The 23,540-nt window shown below is 42.5% G+C and overlaps 1 long non-coding RNA gene across 1 annotated transcript in view; it reads right to left on the bottom strand.

Moving 5' to 3' along the window:
- Window positions 1–12,300: 12,300 nt before the first annotated feature.
- The window catches only part of LOC110262015 (uncharacterized), a 37,973-nt gene continuing 26,733 nt past the window's right edge, over window positions 12,301–23,540 (bottom strand). The window contains exon 3 of the long non-coding RNA XR_014812951.1: window positions 12,301–12,492. This is a non-coding gene — a long non-coding RNA (uncharacterized LOC110262015). The remainder of the gene's footprint in view (window positions 12,493–23,540) is intronic.

Genomic DNA, 23,540 nt, shown 5'->3' with positions numbered 1-23,540 from the left:
ATGTAAATTACTTTTTAAAAGATAAGGTAATTTGCAATATGGAGGAGCCTTAAAAATATTCATGCCCTTGACCCTGAAGCTTCCACTTACAATTTTTATTCTAAAGACTAATCATGAATACACATGATAGCTGCAAGACTGTCCAACCATTGGAAACTGGTTTTTAAAACTGTCCAGGAGTTCCCACTATGGTGCAGTGGGTTAGGAATCCAAGAGATTATCATACTAGTGAAGTAAGTCAGACAGAGAAAGATAAATATCATATGATATGACATATGTGGAATATAAAAAATAGTAAAATGAACTTATGTACAAATCAGAAACAGATTCATAGACATAGAAAAAAAAAGAGCTCTCATTGTGGCTTGGTGGTTAACGAATCCAACTAGGAACCATGAGGTTGTGGGTTCAATCCCTTTGCTCAGTGGGTTGAGGATCCGGCATTGCCGTGAGCTGTGGTAGATCACAGATGCTGTGTCACTGGCATAGGCCAGCTGCTATAGCTCTGATTAGACCCCTAGCTGGGAACCTCCATGTGCTTCGGGTACAGCCCTAAAAGGACAAAAGACAAAAGAAAAAAAGAAAAAAAATCTTATTACCAAAAAAAGGATAGGGATGGGGGGGCAATAAATTGGGAATATAGGATTAACAGATACACACTACCATGTATAAAATAAATAAGCAACAAGGATTTACTCTATAACACAAGGAACTATATTCAATATCTTGCAATGACCTATAATAGAAAAGAATCATAAAAAGAATACATATATAGTAAATATGTATATATATACACATATATATGTATAACTGAATCACTTTGCTGTAATCTGATATTAACACAATATTGTAAATCAACTACGCTTCAATTTTTAAAAATTATATTGTAGAATAATATAATTACAAGGAAAAATAGGAGAGTAGTTTACAAAATAGTATGCACAACAAAAATCACAATTTTGATAGAAAGATTGATAGATGACAAAACTGGAATATACAAAGCAAATATAAATAAATCACCAAAATATGAATGTTGAAACCTCTGGGTGGTAGAACTATGGATGGGGTATATCTTCCTCTGTCCCTAAAAGAGGATGTGACAATCGCCCATGAAACACTGCTTACTGTGTCAGCCTAAACAACCTGAAAATAAAGGCTTTCCTATAATAAGTCAATTATATTTCAATTTTTTTAAAAAAGGAAAGGGGGAAGAAAAGAACTTTCTTTATGCATTGTTAATTCTTTAAGTTTCCTTCACTTCAGCAATCCAGTGAAGAGGTCCACACATACACTTTATGATTGAAAATCCAGTTAAACCCAGAAAATGGGAGTTCTCCTGGTGGCGCAGTGGAAATGAACCGACTAGCGTTCATGAGGATGCGGGTTCCGTCCCTGGCCTCGTTCATTGGGTCGAGGATCCCGAGTTGCTGTGGCTGTGTCGTAGGCCAGCACCTGCAGCTCTGATTCAACCCCTAGCCTGGGAAATTCCACTTATACCTGGAATCTAATCTACGGCACAGATGAAACTTATCTATAGAAAAGAAACAAACTCATGGACCTGGAGAAGAGACTTGTGGTTGCCAAACAGGAGGGGGATTGAATGGGATGAACTGGGAGTTTGGGGTTAGTAGGTGCAAACTATTGCATTTGGAATGGATAAGCAATGAGATCCTACTGTATAGCACAGGGAACTATGTCTAATCACTTGTGATGGAACATGATGGAGGATAATGTGAAAAAAGAATGTATATATATATATATATATGTATGTATAACTGGGTCACTTTGCTGTACAGCAGAAATTGACAGAACATTGTAAACTAACGATAATTAAAAAAAATTTTTTTTTAAGATAGAAAAGAAAATAAAGTGCATGATGCTTGCTTCACACACGAAAGGTCCTCTCAGAGGCAATATTGAGAAGGCTGGCTACCAGAATTCCCTGCCTCTCTAGGAAAAGATTCAAATGCTGACACCCATCTTCAGCTCTGTCCTTTGCTGAAGAAATCATTTCAGAGGCAAGCCAGATTTCCATCCAGCTCTGCACCTACACAAACCCCTGTGCCACAGGGCTGGAAAAAGAAAAGACTGCTGTACTCTTACTCCTCTTTCCTCTGATGAGTTTTGAAGGGTTTCTTTTCATCAAATAAATAATGAATGCCTCCGGCTAAGAGTTGGGGGAAAATGTCCTATCAGAAAGCAATTGACAATATATTTTACAGCCACTTACAAACACTTTTCCAAAGAGTTTTCTAATTAACTCACCACAACGCTTAGCTCTGAAATTCACCAGGTAGAGAGTGACATCTAGTGAGTAGTAAAAGAATTTGAAATACATACACTTGGTTTAAGGGCCTAAGAGCTAGGGTTATAATCCTTACTTTTAAATGCTTCCATTACAATATTAACTGAAAGTTAGAAACGCAAGGCCAGTATCCTGGAAGTTTCAAGAAGTTTGAAATTATGAGAGAGATTCTCTTCTCCTTCAGATGTTTCGAAAAGTTTGGATGTTTTAGGGCAGATTTTGTCTAAGGAAACATCCTGGTCCTAAAAGTAATTTGTATGGGGACAAGGTAGGGTCCTGACACCTTAGAGATGAAATACGGCTTTTCCCTGAGGTCAGAAAACTAATTTTCACTTAGTTAAAGTGAAAGAGAGCAGTGATGATCAGCTGTCTTTGAACACTGGTGCCTTGTCAGCCTGGGAATTTTTCCACACTGGGCCGGGAGACTGTTCAAACCTAATGCCGGAGGAAGCAGTCACTGCCAATGTCACTGACATGCAGATGCCTCAAGTGTGCCTTGTCTGTGCTGCAGCGACACAGGTGGAATGAGGCAAGGGCCTTCCTCAAAGTGTAAGTCAGGTGCTAACATAGGACCTCAGAGGAGGCTTTCCGATAAAAGGGGCAGAAACAGTGTGGCTGAGATGATCAAATTAAGAATAAAATTTCTGACAACAAGAAGAAATGTGCAAAAGAGAAGAAAGGGCATCCCAGGCCAAGGAAACCCCATGAGCAAAACCACAGATGATGAAGAGTTCTGAGCGCAGCTCTGCTTTTACTGAACATCAAGTAGTACATTCTGACCCAGACGCAAGGTAACTATGGAGGAAAACAGAAGAGGATGTTGATTGGCGTCTTCTTGGACAGAGACTCTCACATGCCAAAGGAGGCGTTTCTACAAGGTCCCTGGTGCCTTCCATCACGGCTGATCCACCAAGTCCACAAAGGGACCATGAAACAAAGCATAAAACTGGTGTATAGTCACCCAGGACAATTAAAAGAGGTGAGGCTATTACTGTCAAGGTCACTGCACACCCCCGGCATCCCTTGTAAATGTCTGTCACTGAGAGGGAATAAGAACCAGGGAAGGAGTTCCCGTTGTGGCACAGTGGTTAACAAATCCAACTAGGAACGATGAGGTTGTAGGTTTGGTCCCTGGCCTTGTTCAGTGGGTTAAGGATCCGGCGTTGCCGTGAGCTGTGGTGTAGGTTGCAGACGTGGCTCGGATCCCATGTTGCTGTGGCTCTGGCGTAGGCTGGTGGCTACGGCTCGGATTGGACCCCTCGCCTGGGAACCTCCATATGCCGCAGGAGCGGCCCAAGAAATGGCAAAAAGACAAAAAAAAAGAGCCAGGGAAGAGCCAGGGAAGCTTCTTCCCCGCAGCCACCACCTCTAGATTTAAAGAAAAAAAAAATTATTAGATACTCCACAAGAGGAACCTGAGCATTTCTTCACAAGGGAGATTACTATCTTTGACCTTATCTGTTCCACCAACGAGGCAAAAATCTTTCTAAACAGATATACAGCAATAGCCAGACCATATCTGCTTGCTCAAGTAGGGATTACACCCTTAAAAATAGTTCCCTGTTCTCAGTAAATTATCTCTGGATACGGCATGGGAGCCAAGAATTACTGACCAACTAAAAAATGGCTGGACCCTGTCAAATCCATTTGACTTGTATTTTCCAATTTCGAAGGACAGAAGCCCTATCTTCTTTGAGGCAATTAAATAGGACATTTGAAAGCTGGCATCCAAATCATAAAGGGTACTCGGGAAATGCTTAAATCTAAAGTTAGAAATGGGAGTCCCTATAGTGGCTCAGGGGAAACCAATCTGACTAGGAACCATGAAGTTGCGGGTTCGATTCCTGGCCTCACTCAGTGGGTTACAGATCTGGTGTTGCTGTGGCTGTGGTGTAAGCCTCAGCTACAAGTCTGATTCAGCCCCTAGCCTAGGAACTTCCTTATGCCACAGGTACAGCCCTGAAAAGAAAAAAAGAACAGAAAGAAAAGAAAAAAGAAAAATAACTCGCTATGTTTACAAATTACCTATCACACTTCTAAAATACATTTTTGTTACATTTTTATTTGCATATCCTTTGTCTCTTCATATCATGAAATATTATAAAAACACTTTCTACAGAAAGACTGAAAAGATAATTCAATCCTTCCTCCATTACAATTGATCAAAATGTGTTTTGGAGGCAGGGGGTGTGGTTTGGCTGTGCCCTGGGCATGTGGAAGTTCCAGGGCCAGGGATCAAACCCCAGCCACAACAGCGACAATGCTGAATCCTTAACTGCTAGGCCACCAGAGACTCCAAAATGTGTTTTTATTATTGACAGTTTAGAAAGATATCTTTTAGCCTCACAACTCATCATGGAAGTCATGTAAGATGTTAGGACTGTTGTCAAATTTGAAAACACCTCTAACAGGTTTCTTTTATAAATGAGATGTAAAACTTCAGGACATTTCAGGTTTTCTTGAGCAGTGGCTTGTCTTAAATACTAATGGACTCATTGACATTTCATGAAATAGTTTGCCAGCAATATTCTCAATTTATTATTTGATGAAAGAGTTTGTCAGTAATATCCATATTAGAAATTTTGTATTATCTTCATCAGTATTAGCGTTTTATCAAATAAAATTAGAGGAGAGGGAAGATGGGAGACCGAAGAAATAGGTGAGGGAAATTAAGGGGTGTAAACTTCCAGTTGCAAGACAAATGAGTCCCAGGTATAAAATGTACAACGTGGAGAATATAATCAATAACTATGTGATCTCTTTGTATGGTAACAGACTGTAACTGGGCTTACCTTGGTGATCATTTTGAAATAAACAGAAAAAAACTGGTATGTTGTGTAATAGGAGCTAACACGGTGTTGAAAGTCAATTATACTTCAAAAACAAAGAAACTCACAGAAAAAGAGATCAAATTGGTGGTTACCCGAGGGATCAAGAGGGGGAATTGGATGAAGGCAGTCAAAAGATACCATAAACTTCCAGTTAGAAGATAAATGTAATGTACAAGATGATACATACAAGTAACAGGCTGTATGTTATATAGGAAAGTTAAAGGAGTAAACCCTGAGTTTTCATGATGAAAAAGAACTTTTTTCAATTTATTTAATTTTGTATTGATATGAGATAATGGATGTTCACTAAACTTATCGTGAGAATCATTCCATGAAGTATGTAAATCAAATCATTGTCCTATACATCTTACATTTTTTTCTTCTCTCCTTCCAGTTTTATTGGGATATAATTGACATACAGCGCTGTGTAAATTTAAGGTATTCATAATGATTAGATTTACATACACCTGAAGGATGAGTAAGATTAGTCCAAAACAGAAAGGGCATTCCAGGCCTATGAAACAGTAAGAGCTAAGGCACAGAGACATGAAAATACCTGTCACATCTGGAAAAGAGTAATTACTACAGTGTAGCCAGGGCATGGAGGGTGGTGAAGAAAGATTAAATGTGAAGTTTTGGTTAGAGTCAGCCTTGAAAAGGTGGGAAGCCTTGAGTATAGTGTAAAAGTTTGCACTTTATCCTGGCAGCAAGAGGAGAGAGAAAGATTTTTTTAAAGCGGAATAATAATAATAATAATAATAATAATAATAATAATAACATGATCAAGTCTGCAAGTGGAATGCCCAGGCTTCATTCACCTAAGAGTATAAATGAGGCCACATTTGAATAGTTACCTTGGACCTTAATACTCTGAGCAGCCACTGCTTGGGTAATAAGAAGTCCAGTCTCTTCCCAGGATTCCTCTTCCTGTCTATTTCCAAAAGCTCTCCAGGATTGTTTCCATGAGTTTTTCAAGCAATCTTGGTGGCAACTTACTACCACCATGACTGGTGGTACAGGAAACTACACGTATCCCTCAAAGGGGGACTCCATGACCATTAAAAGAGAGCTGCATAACCGCCACCACCTCAGTCCTGGGTGCTAGAACCAGGAAGTCCCTTTTGGAGAAAGAAAGCTCAGTGCAAGGTTGTCTAACATCAGAATCATCCAGATCCCAAGACGTTGTAGTATATTCACTTATACAAAACATATCAGACCTGTCCGCTAAAGTCCATTGACTCCTTTTCAACTTAGTAACTGGGACCTAGGATTTAGGAAATAGAAAATCGGGTACCTGAGTCCCTGAATGGCTTCATGGAGCAGAGCTCACCTTGGATTGTGGCTAACCAAGAAATAAACTGCTACCTTCCTTAAGTCACTTGATTATTGTGAGTCTCTTTATACAATGGTCTGATTTTACTCTAAATAATACACTCAGCTCTTTCTCCCTGGATTTATACATGAAGCCAGGTAAAGCCTGTAGGTCAAACCATTATCTCCATCAAATGCTTAGACCTTGATCTCAGGTTGGCTCACTGCATTTCCTATCATGAATTCTAACTCTGTGTGTGTGTGTGTGTGTGTGTGTGTGTGTGTGTACACGCACATGCATGTGCACCAGTACCTTTCCTACAATCTGGTTTATGTCAGAACCTCCTGACAAGGCTGGACAGGGTTCAGTTTTTTTTCTTGTGGGAATTTTTCCAGCCCTTAAGCAAAACAATGAATATAAATGAATGCCTGGGTAGGGAAAATGCCTAATACCTCTTACCAGATGCACCTCCACTCTGTTCTGCTCAGCCACAACTCCGCAGACCCAAGGTTCTTAAGATGTCTGAGAGACCGCCAATCACTGTAAGGAGAGAGGGCTGGAAGGCAAGAACAAGGCTAGAGCAGGGAGAGTGTTGTAACTATCCAATGGGAGCCCATGAGATTCCAGCCAGGACAGTGCCAGTATGAATGGAAAGAATCAAGTTCTTGAGACATGTCAGAAGTAAGAAGAGTAAGACTTGAGACATTTACCGCAATAATCACATGCATACTTAAATACTTCCAGTGATAATATTGATGATGATAGCAGTGGCGATGATAGTGATATTGCAGGATGATTTGATTTACATACAGATCCTGGACCACATAGCAGGAAAATATTTTTTTTTTAATGCTACATAACAATAAGGTCTTGGAAAAGTTTCTTTTATGGTTTAAAAAGGGAGAGATTCAGATATAATAAGAGAAAAGAAGGTAAGTGACAGAAAAACCTATGCCACTCTGGAAGGGGATAGGTAATACAGGTTTGTTGGGTTGGTTATTTTTTCCTCTTTAGGGCTGCACCTGCAACATATGGAAGTTCCCAGGCTAGGGGTAGAATCAGAGCTGCAGCTGCCAGCCTAAGCCACAGCTCATGGCAACACTGGATCCCTACCCACTGAGCAAGGCCAGGGATCAAAACTGCATCCTCAGGAACACTAGTCTTGTTCATTACCACTGAGCCACAATGGGAACTCCCGTAATACAGGTTTTTAAAGAAACTGTCAGGCATTGCAAAATACCCCTTACTCTCTGCCAGAAAGACTTGATTCACATTCGCTTTTTTTTTTTTTTTTTTTAAGAAAACCAGGTAGAATTTTAAAATGAAAAAAGTGATCTAAGACTCAATTATTTTAATTCCAGTCATCTCATCTTAGGTCCCTTTTTTTGTTTGTTTGCATTCTATGGTTTGATGGTGCTTGGTTACAAGCAATATAAGCTACTTGGTTTAAGCAGTGTTATGGACCGAATGTTTGTCCCCTCAAAATTCATATGTTGAAGCCTTCATCCACCAGTGTGGCTGTATTTGGAGATGGAAACGCTAAGGAAGTAATTAAGAGTAAATGAGGTCAAAAAAAAAAAAAAGAATCTGAAAAAAAAAAAAAGAGTAAATGAGGTCTTGGGAGTTCCCGTCATGGCTTAGCGAAAACGAATCTGACTATTATCCTTGAGGATGTGAGTTCAGTCCCTGGCCTCGCTCAGTGGGTTAAGGATCTCGTGCTGCTGTGAGCTGTGGTGTAGGTCACAGACGCAGCTTGGATCCCACAGTGCTATGGCTGTGACGTAGGCTAGTAGCTGCCACTCTGATTAAACCCCTCGCCTGGGAACTTCCATATGCCACAGGTGTGACCCTAAAAATTTTTTAAAAGGGGGGGAGAGTAAGTAGGTCTTAAGAGTAGAGCCCTGACCCCATAGGATTAGTGTCCTTTGTAAAAAGAGACACCAGTGAGAGCTCAGGCTTGCTAGTGCCCTTTCTTTCTCTCTCTCTGGGCACACTCATGAAGAAAGGCCGTGAGAGGGCACAGCGAGAAGACAACTTTATCTGCAAGCCAGGAAGAAAGTTCTCACCAAAAGCCAAGTCACCTGGAATGGAACTTGATATTGAATCAGACAGAAACTCCTGTTATTTAAGCCACCCAGTATATGGAGTCTTGTTACACAGCCCAAGATGACCAAAACACGTGATACGGTGTTATGGTTTTTCATTAACGCTAAAATGCCACCATTTGTAAGGCATGCCATTATTATATACACCGCTAAGAAAGTTATAACACTACTAATTAAACTATAATCTGGCATCGATTGTAAAAAGCATCCCACTTTCAAAGATTAAAAAAGCGAGAATATGTACATCTTGGAATTGATGAGATAGATAAAATGTAGTAGGAACCTGACTGACTTCCCCATAAGACCAGGGAAATGGGTTTGGATGCTATGGAGGCAAAAACAAAGCATCCTGGGGAAATGCCCAACCAATCAGTGGAGCAGATGCAGCAGAAAAAGGACTGCCTCCACTGCCTGTCACTCAGTATAACACATCCGAAACCACTAGAGCTGCCCTAGAAAAATTAATGCTCCTACCCAGGGACTTACCAAAACAGCCAATCAGAGCCACCCACCTCAAGTCCCAGTGAGGACCATGAAAGTGAACAGGGCACTTTCAATAATTCTGCCATGATAATCGATATAACCCAGCTGCCCCCGGAAAGCCAGCCGTGTAGTTGTGCTTGGCGGAATCTAAAACCCCGGTTGCAAATGAATCTGGGAAATATCTTTAGCTTTCCTGCCTCTGTAGTAAAGGAAGACAGGCTAGAAAGGGGCAGCAGCAGGTGCTGAGTAAATATTAGAGAGTTCATGGATAAGTATATTCCAAAAGGATTATCAAGTATTATAATAATTATGTTACAAGCCAAAACGAGCTCCTATGTAAACTGGAAATTGTTTTGAGCTGCTTTGTTGCAGGGGCTTTTCTGTTTCTATATTACAGAGTGCCCCCAGCAGGGAAAAATAAAACCCTCAGGAAGACGGGGTGATTCTCATCCATTTTTGCCAGTCTGAGCTTCAGAACCCTTTTTATTTTTAAATTTTCTATTAAAGTATAGTTGTGTCACAACCTTGCAAATCAACTCTAATCAAAAATTTAAAAAATAAAAATGGTGCTATATATAATATATATAATTCTATTTCTAACATCATAACCTATCATGTCTATCCCAAGAGATTGGACACTGTTCCTTGTGCTATACAGTAGGAGTTCATTGCCCATCCATTCTAAATGCAACAGTTTGCATTTACTAACCCCCAAATCCCAGTCCATCCCACTGCCACCCTCCTCTCCCTTGGCAACCACAAGTCTGTCCTCTATGTCTGTGAGTCTGCTTCTGTTTCATACATAGGTTCATTTCTGCCATATTTTATCTTGTTTTGGGTTTTTGTTTTGTTTTGTTTTTTTAAGGGCCGCACGTGCAGCATATGGAAGTTCCCAGGCTACGGGTCGAATCAGAGCTACAGATGCTGGCTTACACCACAGCCACAGCAACGCCAGATCCGAGCTGTACCTTCAACCTACACCACAACTCAGTGCAAGGCCAGATCCTTAGCCAACTGAGTGAGGCCAGGGAACGAAACTTCATCCTCATGGATACTAGTCAGATTTGTTTCCGCTGAGCCACGACGGGAACTCCTACCTTCAAAATCTTGATGTCAGGCTTGCCCTGTCCAAGCAGCCTTAGGTTACAATATCTGAGCATTTTAAATTGGAATGTTATGAAGGTGACAATGGATTTGCACTATAATGAAAACTGTACATGTAGTTATACAATGATCTGTAAGGGTTACAGGGAAGTTTCTGGACTCAATCTCCAATCCCTCCTCCTGGAGGAGTTGGTTATGACCCTGGACCCCAAAGGCTAAGAGATTCATTCTGCTTCATCCTATATCTTTTTAGTATTTTACATTGTGCCCTGTCCTTGTGCATTTACCCTTGTCCTCTAGAAGATACCTAGTTTTTGCTCCAAAGCCCGTTTTCATGGATCACAGAGACTCTGAGGCTGGTTTTGTAAGGAGGTAATATTTTCCAAATATTTTACTTCTATATGTGATTACCTTTTTTTAAATTATATGCTCTACTTGCTGTGCAGTAGAAAACTGACAGAATACTGTAAATCAGCAATAATGGAAAAAATAAAAATCATAATAGAAAAAAATAAAATAAAATTTTTAAAAATCTTTTCAAAAAAAAAAGAAAATTATGTGCTCTGGAAGCCTCCCAACCCCAGGAAATGTCACTGAGACTTGAAAGCCCCAGAGCAAGAGAGAAAAGGAATCTGGACTCTTCAGCAAGACTCTGAGCTCCAAAAACAAGTCCAGGCAATCCTGCTCGGGCTATCAATGGGTCATCACTTGCATTTTAAATAGGACAGTGACTCATCGTGGGGACTGTCACGGGCCTTTCTAAATGCCCACAGCACACTGCAAGTATGGTTGCAATGAAAAAATGTACCCAGTCTTTTCCAAATGCCCCTTAGGGAGATGGGAACGCCCCTCCCTGAGAACTACCCAGCTAAAGAGGAGACTTCTTCCACATCTTTAGCAAACACAAACCCAAGTTCAACTCGACACATCCCAGGGTCCCTCTCTGTGTGTGTGGAATGAAACGCCAGGGGCTTGGGAGGGTCAGGCCGAAGCTGACCGCCTCATCCCAGCCTGCCCAGGGCTGATGTGGTTTCAGCAGCCAACCCCTCAGTCCCAGGCAAGCTAGGGGTGTTGATTACCCTGACTCAGCCGTGGGGGTCACAGTCCTTCTGGAAAGGATGAGACATAAGGAAAATGCTCGCTTTCGGTCTGCAGGAACGGAGGAGAGAAAGGGGGCAGAGGGGATGGACAGGAAAAGTACATCCAGGGCTCTTGCTTTCTCTCCAACCCCAGACACACCCCAAACGCCTCCTTGGGGGCCCCCAAAGCCTTAGAAATATCCAGATTGTTGTGAGGCCCTCAAGGGCAGCGCTTCTATCAGGATCCTGCTTTCTTCTTGGGAAGCAGAGCTCTGGTCAGTGACCTCAGCCCAGCCCAGGGGGCAGCCACATCTGAGACCTTTCCCTTAGCTGTAAAACCAGGGAGGCAGAGAGTTCCTCTTCGGACCCTATTTACCCTCACATAAAATAACTCCTTTAAGTTCTGCCCCTTTAACTTTTCAGAACCCTTTGCAAACTCTGGGGAACTGAGAACATAATTTTTCACATGAGGAGTGAGTCACCACCATCAGGATGGATTAGGTAAAGGATCTGTGGAGGGTGGACAGTGATTCTATGATGAGCAGACCTGCCTCCTCCCTCTTCTCTGCAGCCCTGGTTTGCTAGGGCTGCCATAAAAGTACCACAGATGAGAGGCCAGAAATCCAAGAGCAAGGTGTCAGCAGGGATGCTTTCTTCTGAGGACTCTCTCCACGGCTTGGAGATGGCCATCCTCTCCCTGCATCTGCACATCATCTTCCCTCCACACATCTGGGTCCAAAAGTCTTCCTCATGAGGCTGCAGGAACTCCTTGCCCCACCCCTACCCCAACCCACCACAGAGACACACAGAGCAAGGTCCACTTTTTACAAGCTATGCTGGTAGGTTGGTCCACAGACCATGGGTTTCAGGAGACAGCACAAGGCAGGAATAGACATGAATAGACACTAAACCAAGACCAGGATGCCTCCTGGCTCTATCGCCCACAGTGAGATCACTTCATCCCATTCTGCCCAGGCGGGTCAATAACTCTCCACATGAGGTAAGTGATAGTAAACAAGCCTGTATCCATTAGAATTAAGTTTAGCTGATTAAAAGAACAACAACAAAAATTGTTTTCACATTGGGTTAAAGGTAGAAATGTATTGCTCTTTCACAGAAAAGAAATCTTGGGGTAGGCAGCCCCAGACCAGCATGGTGGCTTCACAAAGTTGTCAGGAACTTACATACTTTCCAGCTCATAGTCAGCCTTCTCTAAATTGATCCTCAAGGTCCAAGGTGGTTGCTGAGCACCAGCCATAACAATCATATCCACCTAGAAGAAATGGAAAAACAATACGTCCCAGGAGTTGTACATACTTATGTTTATATTTCACTTGCCAAAACTAAATCACATATTTACAAAGGAAATTAGGATCCTTTTTTTTTTTTTTTTTGTCTTTTTAGGGCCATACCTGTGGCATATGGAAGTTCCCAGGCTAAAGGCTGAATCAGAGCTACAGCTGTTGGCCTACACCACAGCCACAGTAACACTGGATCCTTTACCCACTGAGCGAAGCCAGATATGGAACCCACCTTCATAGATACTAGTCGGGTTTGTTTCCGCTGTGCCACAGAGGGAACTCTGGAACGTCTTTTTTTAGTTGGACCACAATACATCTAACCAAAGAAAAAGGGGAGAGAGTATATAGGGAGGCACCAAGCACACATGTGACCACAAATGGTCAATGAGCTGTTCTTCCCCTACAGAGAACAACAAAGCCAGATTGAGATGAGGACACCTGGCAGCCACTATGTGACTCACCAGCCAGTTGACTCATTCCTACCCACCAGATTGTCAGCAAAACTGTGTTTCTACATGTCATCGATCACTAAAAATATTCACAACTCTGAATATTAAATTCTTAAACACAAAGTCTATTTAGTACATTCTCTAGATCTTTACATTGTATTTTTTAGAAAAAATCATTATCTATAATAAACATTGAAGGAAAAATTTCTTAAATATTAACCTAAAAGTGGGAGTTCCCCTTGTGGCTCAGTAGTAAAGAACCCAAATAGTATCCATAAGAACATGGGTTTGATCTCTGGCCTCACTCAGTGGGTTAAAGATCTGGCATTGCCATAAGCTATGGTGTAGGTCACAGACAAGGCTTGATTTGGCATTGCTATGGCTGTGGTGTGAGCTAGCAGCTACAGCTCTGGTTCGACCCCTAGCCAAAAATATATATGTTAACCTAAAATTATATAGAGGTAAAGATAATGTCTTTCTTTCTTCCTTCCTTTTTTTTTTTTTTTTTTTTTTTTTTTTTGTCTTCTGTCTTTTTAGTGCTGCACCAGAGGCAGATGGAGGTTCCCAGGCTAGGGGTCTCATCGGAGCTACAGCTGCCAGCCTACACCACAGCCACAGCAATGCCAGATCCGAACCAAGTTGGCAACCTACACCACAGCTCACGGCAATGCTGGATCCTTAACCCACTGAGCAAGGCCAGGGATTAAACCTGCAACCTCGTGGTTTCTCATCGGATTTGTTTCCACTGCACCAGGAGGGGAACTCCTTTTCTTTCTCTTTCTTGCCTTCCTTTCTTCCCTCTTTCTTTCTTTCCCTTTCTTTTCTTTCTTTTTTTTCTTTTTACAGCCACACCTGTGGCATATGGAAGTTCCCAGGCTAAGGGTTGAATCGGAGGTACGTCTGAAACCTACGCCACAGCCACAACAATGCCAAATTCAAGACTCTTCTATGACCTACCCCACGGCTTGTGGCAACGCTGGATCCTTAACCCACTGAGTGAGGCCATAGATTGAACACGCATCCTCATGGAGACAACATTGTGTCCTTAACCTGCTGAGCCACAACAGGAACTCCTACAGAGATTATTTCTCAGGAGTAAATTATAGGATAATTTTGAGGGTTTTTTTTTTTTTCATTCTTTCCTGTAGATAAAAATGTTCTTCTAATGTGTGTATGTGTATATATATATATTCCTGCTATAATTAGATAAAACAGAAATCTCTTTTCAAGAGTTCAGACTTCTAGCCCTGTCATTCGTTAGTTGAGGGATTTATTCATCTACAACCCAGAGTAGCTGACACCAGAAGATAATTTAGGAAATCCGATTTTTGAAGTAGCACTTTACCCCTGATCTACTTCATTTCACCCCATGTTCCTTGAGCTAAATATAAAAACTACATCGTGACCTTTCTCATTATTTCAAAATAATTATTTCTCATTATTTATGTCATGGTTTAAACAGAACCTAAAAATAAGTGTAACCCACAGACATTTCTGAAGAACAGCCATTAAGTTCTGCTCTGCCATTACAATTAAACATGAGTCAGAGGAAGGAGGGGGTTCTACAGATCGGGCTTTGTAATGAAAAACGGACGCATGTTTTCCCCAGAAACTCCCCCGGAGGAATTCCCCGTCTACATTTTTGACTTTGTGGTTTTCCAGGAAACTCTTTTCAATTGAAAGTGAATCTGGCAGATCTGGGAGCCGACAATGCCCAAGGTGCTGATCTGTGGTGACCTTGACCACGCCGCCTGGGGGCTCTGGGGAGGAAGGTGGGCAGGCAGTGCTGGGCGAGGCTGCTGCGGCCCCCAAAATACACAGGACAAGTCCCTGGCTTCCAGAGGGAGCCTCTTAATTACTCCACACCTACTTCGCACTGCTTTTTTCTCCAAAAAGACATTAACTGGAAAACTAAAAAACAAAATTCTTGGTTTTTATGTTTGTGTTTGTTGTCCCTACCCTAGAGCCAAAAGATTGGCAGGCAACCATTTTAAACACACCAACCTTGCTAGGAAAAAACACCCCAAGGCACCTGTACAAAAGCATTAATTTCAGACCTACTGTATAACACAGGGAATGTTACTCAGCGCTTTGGAATAACCTATATAGGAAAAGAATCTGAAAAAGGATGGATACATGTATATGTGTAACTGAATCACTTTGCTATACACCTGAAAGTAACACAACATTGTAAATCAACTATACTCCAATATAAAATAAAAAATTATTATTATTTTTTTTTCTTTTGGTCTTTTTGTCTTTTTCTAGGACTGCACCTGTGGCATATGGAGGTTCCCAGGCTAAGGGTCTAAGCAAAGCTATTGCCAACAGCCTATACCACAGCCACAGCAACGCCAGATCCGAGCCGCGTCTGCGACCTACACCTTAGCTCATGGCAACACCGGATCCTTAACCCACTGAGCAAGGCCAGGGATCGAACCCGCAACCTCATGGTTCCCAGTCAGATTCGTTAACCACTGAGCCATGGTGGAAACTCCTAAAAAATTAAATTTAAAAAAATTAAAATAAGGAAATCCCATCACAGCTCAGCGGAAAAGACCTTGGCTAGTATCCATGAGGACCCAGGTTCAATCCCTGGCCTCGCTCAGTAGGTTAAGGATCTGGCATTGCTATGGCTATTGTGTAGGCTGGCGGCTACAGCTCCCATTTGACCCCTAGCCTGGGAACCTCCATATGCCACAGATGCAGCCCTAAAAAAAAAGACAGTAAATTAATTAATTAATTTTTTAAAATAAAAATGAACGCATTAACTTCACTCAAAGAACAGCCCCACAATATTTACTCAAGTCTCACATGGGGCATGGGGATACAGAGATAAAATGCATCTACACGGGGCAGAAGGCTCAATTACTTGTCTCAGGAAAATAAAGAGGAAGCTGACAATTGACTTGAATCCAATCCGTATGTAGTCATTAATAAGCACAGGAAAGGGGGTGTGGGGGTGGGAATCTTACAATTCGCTCTTGCACCATGACCCAGTAAAAACCGTCCCCAGCACTGCCACAGCTGTCATGTGTACAAAGCACACGGGAGCATCAGAAAAAATACAGAACTTTTATGACCAGCAGAAGCAGATTCTCACTGAAGCTAAACTAAGGAAGCTTAAGTTTCAGGAACCCTCCCTTACACAATCTGTTCCCGTTCTCACTCTAAATAATACTTGCTTTTCCACCTTATTTTCTATTTGTAATTTTTTCCTGTAAAAGGGCTCCCTAAATTCTGTCAGCTTCAGGCTCTACAAAACAACTGGATTCTATGCTCTTATATTTTTAAGTCTTTTAAAATTTTTATCCTTTTAATTTTTTTAATTTTTTTGGCCATGTCCATGGCATGTGGAAGTTCCTGGACCAGGGATGAAACCTGTGCCAGAGTAGTGACCCAAGTCACTGCAGTTTCAAGGCTGCATCCTTAAGCCATTGTGCCACAGGAGAACTCCAAATTTTTTTTTTTTTTTTTTTTTTTTTTTTTTGTCTTTTTGTCTTTTTGTCTTTTCTAGGGCCGCTCTCACGGCATATGGAGGTTCCCAGGCTAGGGGTCGAATCAGAGCTGTGGCTGCCGGCCTACGCCACAGCCACTGCAATGCGGGATCCGAGCCTCGTCTGCAACCTACACCACAGCTCACGGCAACGCCGGATCCTTAACCCACTGAGTGAGGCCAGGGATCGAACCCCCAACCTCATGGTTCCTAGTCGGATTCGTTAACCACTGAGCCACGATGGGAACTCCCAAGTTTTTATCTTTTTAAATCTGGATTCTCCCCTATCGCAGAGAAAACAATGGTTCATATGCTCTTACATTTTTTTATCTTCTTAAATTTTTAATAGTAAAAAATATATAACATAAAATTTACCATTTTAATCCATTTTAAATGTATAGTTCAATGGTATTAAGTACATTCACATTGTTATACAACCACCCCCACTGTCCATCTCCAGAACTTTTTCATCATGCAAAACCAAAAGTAGGTGAACTGTTGAACAATAACCCATTTTCCTCAGCCCCCAGCTGCTGACCACCACCATTCTACCTACTGTCTCTGTGAATGTAACTACTCTCAGTAACGCATCTAAGTGGAATCCTACAGTTGGTCTTTTTTTGTGAAAGGCTTATTTCACTTAGCTAGTGTCTTCAAGGTTCACTCCTGCTGTAGCGCATGGCAGGATTTCTTTCCTTTTTAAGGCTGAGTAATAGTGCACTGCATGTATAAACCGCATTTTGTTTATCTATTCATCTGTCAGTGGACATTCATACATTTTTATTTTATTTATTTATCTACTTATCTAAGCATGTGGAAGTTCCTGGGCCAGGAATTGAACCTTTGCCACAGTAGCAACCCAAGCCACGGCAGTGACAATGCTGATCCTTAACCCACTGTGCCACAGAACTCCTGCACATTTTTGTTTTAAGATAGGGAGTTCCCATCATGGCTCAGTGGAAACAAATCTGACTAGCATCCACGAGGACGCCGGTTCGATCCCTGGCCTTGCTCAGTGGGTTAAAGATCCAGCAGTGCCATGAGTTGTGGTGTAGGTCATAGATGCAGCTCAGATCTGGCGTTGCTGTTGCTGTGGCATAGGCCAGTGGCTACAGCTCCGATTGGACCCCTACTTAGCTTGGGAACCTCCATGTGCTGCAGGTGTGGTCCTAAAAAGAGGGGGGAAAATAAAAAAAGAATAATTAAGATAAATGCCATGTAACCATTTGGAAACCATCCTCCTGCTTTTTTTTTTTTTTTTTTTTTTTTTTTTTGGCCATTTCTTGGGCCGCTCCCGCGGCATATGGAGGTTTCCAGGCTAGGGGTCCAATCAGAGCTGTAGACACCAGCCTACGCCAGAGCCACAGCAACTCGGGATCCGAGTCACGTCTGCGACCTACACCACAGCTCATGGCAAGCCGGATCGTGAACCCACTGAGCAAGGGCAGGGACCAAACCCGCAACCTCATGGTTCCTAGTCAGATTCGTAAACCACTGCGCCACGACGGGAACTCCCATCCTCCTGCTTTAAAACTGGTTAGTCTCTAGAAAGTGAAGCAGTGGTCCCTTGTCTGTCATATCTATGTGAGGATTCAGTGACTTTCTCTGTCCGAGTTCAATGAGGAATCATAAAGGGGCAGTTATCTTTTCATTGCCAGTTTGTGACTAACCCCCTCACTAGTAAGGCACAGCCTGCATGCATTTTCTAGGCTGGGCATCCCACATGATTTCTGTATCTCATCCTATTCTGATACTCTTTAATCAATTATATGAATGTATCAAGAAATCCTATTTCATTTTATTTTCCACTGTTATTCCACCCCTTCAGTGTTCCAAGGATATCACTCCACTTTGGAAGGCAAAAAGAAAAAAATGAATAAAAGTAAGCCTGAATAAGTTCACACTCCAGAAGAGGGAACAGACTGACAAGTTCTAGCCAAGAGTAATAAATTCAGGAACAGAGGCATGTACAAGGTGCTAAGAGAGTAGGATTAGTTCAGCAGGAATGAGTTAAGCGAGATTACCCAGAGAAGGCAACATGGAAACTGGCTACTGCAAAGGATATTTCCTTGGTGATGAAAGTTGCAAAAGGGGTTCCATGCAGAAAAGAGTGAACCAAAGGCTTGAAAGCCTTCCTTATATTAAGGGAAAAGTAAATACCCTGGTGTCTATAGGGCAGAATGTCTTAATAAAAGCAGCAAGAGAAGCAATTCAAGGGAGATTGGGGCTAGACTGCAAAGTCTCATGAGGCTTGCTGAGGAATTAGGACTTTTTCTGGTGGGCAATGGGAGTAGCGAAGGTCTTAAACTGGGAGAGGTGGTGGTGGGCAGGGAGTTTGGGATGGAGTCCATGTCCTGTAGAAAGCATCCTTTCACCAATCCAGCCACATGCGGAAACGAGAAGGATGGGCCAAGGACAAGAAACAAGGATGAGGAGATCCCCAAGTTGGAGTGACTGTTTAATCAAAAGGCAATGTTCTTCCTCCATCAGCAGAAATGAGAGCTGACAAGCAGGTCAAATTCAATCATTAAAAAATTACATTTCTCGGAGTTCCCATTGTGGCGCGGCGGAAGTGAATCTGACTAGTATCCATGAGGATTCAGGTTCGTTCCCTGGCCTTGCTCAGTGGGTTAAAGACAAGACATTGCTGTGAGCTGCGGTGTAACCCTAACCCTAACCCTGACTCTGACTCTAATCTGGTGTTGCTGTGACTGTGGTATAGGCCAGCAGCTGTAGCTCCAGTTGTACCCCTAGCCCTAAAAAGCAAATATATATATGGTTGAAGCAACAATGACCAAGAATTTTTTTTTTTTTTTTTTTTTTTGTCTCTTTAAGGCCACACCTGCGGCATAGGGAGGTTCCCAGGCTAGGGGCCTAATCAGAGCTATAGCCGCTGGCCTACACCAGAGCCACAGCAATGCCAGATCCGAGCCACGTCTGCAAACTACACCACAGCTCACAGCAACGCTGGATCCTTAACCCACTGGTCAAGGACAGGGATCTAACCCACGTCCTCATGGGTACTAGTCGGTTTGTTAATAGCTGAGGCACGACGGGAACTCCAATTTTTTTTTTTAAGTTACATTTCTGCTCATCTGAGCTTTAAAATTGCTACACGTGTGTGTGTGTGTGTGTGTGTGTGTGTGTGTGTGTGTGTGTGTGTGTGTGTGTGTGTGTGTGTGTCTAAGAATCTTTTTGGCATTAGAGAATTAGTGAAAGTCCTGAGTAATAGATCTGATGCAAGAAACACGGAACTTGAGGAAGATCAGTTTTGGGGTGACATTGCCAGGAAGGAAATGCGGTTCACGTGTGGCTTTCTGATTGCCACACGGATCTAAATGTCTGTTGCCAAATTCTACTCAATCTTTCTAAAGATGCTGTTTCTTTCTGTAAAAATAAAAACAATTTTGTTGAGATATGATTCCCAGGCTATACAATTTACCCATGTGAAGGAGAGAATTAAGTGTTTTTGAATATATTCCCATAGTTGTAGAAACATCACCATAATCTAATAATTAAGATCATTTTCATGAAAGAAACCTCATTTCCATGAGCAGTCACTCCTCACTCACCCCTAACCCTCTGGCCCTAAGCAACCACTGATCTTCTTTCTGTCTCTATGAATTTGCCTGGTCTGGACATTTCATATAAATGGAATCAGACAGTATGTGACTTTTATGTCTGGCTTCTTTTATTTAACATGTAAAGGTTCATCCGCGTTGTAGCATGTGTCAGTACCTTATTCCTTTGTGTTGCTGGATAATATTTATCATATGGATTACCATATTTTGTTTACCCAGTCATCAGCTGACAGGTATTTGGGTCGTTTCCACTTATCGACAATAAGGTTATTGTTGAGATTATTATCAACGATGATGTTATGAACAGCTCCGTACAAGCTTTTGTATGGTTACAGGTTTTTCTCACTTGTGAGTATCTTCCTAGGAGTGGAGTTGCTGGATCACACAGTAACTAGACTCTTTCTGACTTAGGTGTGTTCTCTGATGAACTTACTGCTTGTTTGTTGTTGAGGCTGGTTTATTTTATTTTATTTTTTGTCTTTTTACGGCCTCACCTGCGGCATGTGGAGGTTCCCAGGCTAGGGGTCTAATCAGAGCTGTAACCACCGGCCTACACCAGAGTCAAAGCAACTCGGGATCTGAGCCGAGTCTGCGACCTACAGCACAGCTCACGGCAGCGCCAGATCCTTAACCCACTGAGCAAGGCCAGGGATTGAACCCGAAACCTCATGGTTACTAGTGGGATTCGTTAACCACTGAGCTACGACAGGAACTCCTGTTGAGGCTGGTTTATGTCGTACCAGTATAGCTGAATTCTGACCACCCAAGTAGAGTCCATTCTAACTCAGCCCTGCTTGTGATTTTCAAAGCCAAGAAGGAAGTAGGTGGTATGTCAAGCCTTCTGCTCTGCTCAAGAAAGCAGATCTGATCACAGAGCAAGTCACAGCAGCCCACATATGGGCGGGCCTTGTGCCTCCTACACTTTCCTGGTAAGGGAAACAAAGCATCAGTATCTCTCTCCCCCACGAAATACTGCCCCCACCCCCACCCCCGCCTTCAGAAGCATCTGCATGGAAACAGGAGATTTCAGCCCAATCAAGGCTCATCTGCTCGAATTCTCTTCCCTGTTTCCTGGGACAAGGATTCCTTAAGGAGGAATCTCAGGATCTCAAGACTGGAAACAGTTGAGGCAAAAGTGGGTTCCCAATACTTTAGAAATGTGTGTAAAATTAAAGATATCAAGAGGTTTGGTGGTTTCTTAGCACCTGAAGCAAGAACACCTGAGAAATAGATGACAGTCAAAAATGAAAGAAAAAAGCGACGCTTTTGAACCCAAGGTCACATCACAGTGACATCATTTGAAATAAAGCAACCATTTTTTTTTTTAATGCAGCCACAGGTGAGATAAGAAAGAGTTTTGAAACCCATTATAGCTTCAGACTCCAGAACACCTCCTCCCATAGGAGCCAATGTAACAATAACCAACATCACGTACAGTACTAAAAATGCTGGGGTGGCCAAAACTTGCTAATTGACCTATGATCGATACCAAAAGGCGTCAATGTACAGTTGAGCAATAGCACATGGTTGACCTGTACTGAAGACTTGACAGAGCAGGGAGCATGATTTATGCCTCAATATTGTTCTAACAATATTTCAACATCTCTGCCAGCCCGGTAGGCTTATAAGTAGGTTCTGCCAAGAGTAATAAGCTTGCTCCCAGGATCCTGTATCCATGGGAAATCGGGTGCCAGGGGAGCAGACACACGGAGACGGGAGGTTATAAAGCTTGAGTTTGTAAAGAGATGAATGTTCCAGTGCTGCAGAACAAAACATTGCAAGGAACTCAAGATGAGGGCCTGTCTCCCTGATATTGGGAGCTTGTAACCTACAGAGAAACATGAGAAATAACAAGAAACTTGACACTGGAAACAGTGAACTACCTGCCTTAAGAAAGGAAGGATTTCACTCTTGTACAAAAATATCATATAAACTGGCTTGTAATAATAAGGAAAGTGTCCTGTCCTCTGGGAAGAGACAGACACCCTCCCTCTCATGTTTCTGAACTCTCTGATTAACCAAAATGCTTTCTGGAGAAATCAATCAAAATGTCTCTTTTGAAATATTTTCAGAGTTCCCTCGGGGGTCAGCAGGGGAAGGAACCGGCATTGTCACTGCTGTGGCTCTGGTTACTGCTGTGCCTCGGGTTCCATCTCTGGCCTGGGAACTTCTGCATGCCATGAGGGTGGGCCCCAAAAAAAAAATTTTTCAGGAGTTCCCATCATGGCTCAGAGGTTAACGAACCCCACTAGTATCCATGAGGTTGTGGGTTCAATCCCTGGCCTTGCTCAGTGGGTTAAGGATCCGGCCTTGCCCTGAGCTGTGGTGTAGGTCGCAGACGAGGCTCAGATCCCGCGTTGCTGTGGCTCTGGTGTAGGCCAGTGGCTATGGCTCTGATTAGATCCCTAGCCTGGGAACTCCATATGCCTCGGGAGCGGCCCTAAAAAAAGGCAAAAAGACAAAAAAAAAAAAAAAAAAAAGAAAGAAACTTCTTCCATTGTCAGGACAGTCAGCACTACCTCCCTCTTTTGCAGCTGTAGAGGTAGCACTTGTACCAGAAAGTATTCAACTATTTCCCAGGTTGGCTGTTTTCAGTTTTCATTAATGCAGACAATGCTGCACTAAACATTCACAGGCACTCTGCACACATGGCTGAGTCAGAGTCTTTGAGCATTCCCATCTTGATAGAGGTCGCCAGACTGCTCTCCACAGAGTTTTATAACAATGAACACTCCCACCATTGAATATGAGACTATATTTTCATTTATTTGGGGGAAATTCGGGGTATGAAAATAACACATTATTGGGAGTTCTCTTGTGGTGCAGCAGGTTAAGGATCCGGCGTTGTCACGACAGTGGCTCAGGTTGCAGCTGTGTCACGGCTTCCATCCCTTGCCCCAGAACTTCTACATGCTGCGGGTGTGGCCAAAAAAAAAACTCAAGTTGATGTGATGGCATTTAGCTCCAACATTAAATCTACTCTCTGAGACTTGCTTTGGTCTCCCTGGTGCTTTCATTTGCATCAACTCAAAGGTCATGTTGTAACGCAGCAAGCATTTCTCCAGCAGCCCCCACGGGCCAGCAGCCCCCATGGGTTTACTGTCACAAGGAATTCAAAAGGCCTGAGAACCTGTCAGTCCTCAATCCTCTGAAGTAACACAGAACCAACAGGATCTCCTCTTTCATCAGAGAGTGTGTATGCTACCGAATTCGCAGAAGGCACAGTGTCAGGGGTTTTACCAACAGCCAGGATTTGTGTTGCTGTGTATGGACTTCTCTGGGTGCCATCCGTGCATATTATCATGTATACCTAGGTGACTAATGGATTCTTAAATAAAGTTGCTGGTGATGGAAAGATTAAAGATAATGAGAAGTGGCAGAAGCATTACACAAGAAGCATTACACAAATGAACGTACTACCATATACGTGCATAAGGTCGTTTCAACCATCTTTGTACTCTTAGTAGTGACGTATGACTTGTTTCGAAACATCC

This window comes from Sus scrofa, chromosome 8 (genome assembly GCF_054392235.1).
Source record: "Sus scrofa isolate SSC_HxYL_T2T_F1_AM1 chromosome 8, Sscrofa_HxYL_maternal_Yorkshire_Landrace_v2.0, whole genome shotgun sequence".
In the NCBI taxonomy this organism is placed as follows: domain Eukaryota; kingdom Metazoa; phylum Chordata; class Mammalia; order Artiodactyla; family Suidae; genus Sus; species Sus scrofa.
The sequence above is the reverse complement of the archived record's forward strand: the minus strand, read 5'-3'. Positions and strand labels throughout refer to the sequence as shown.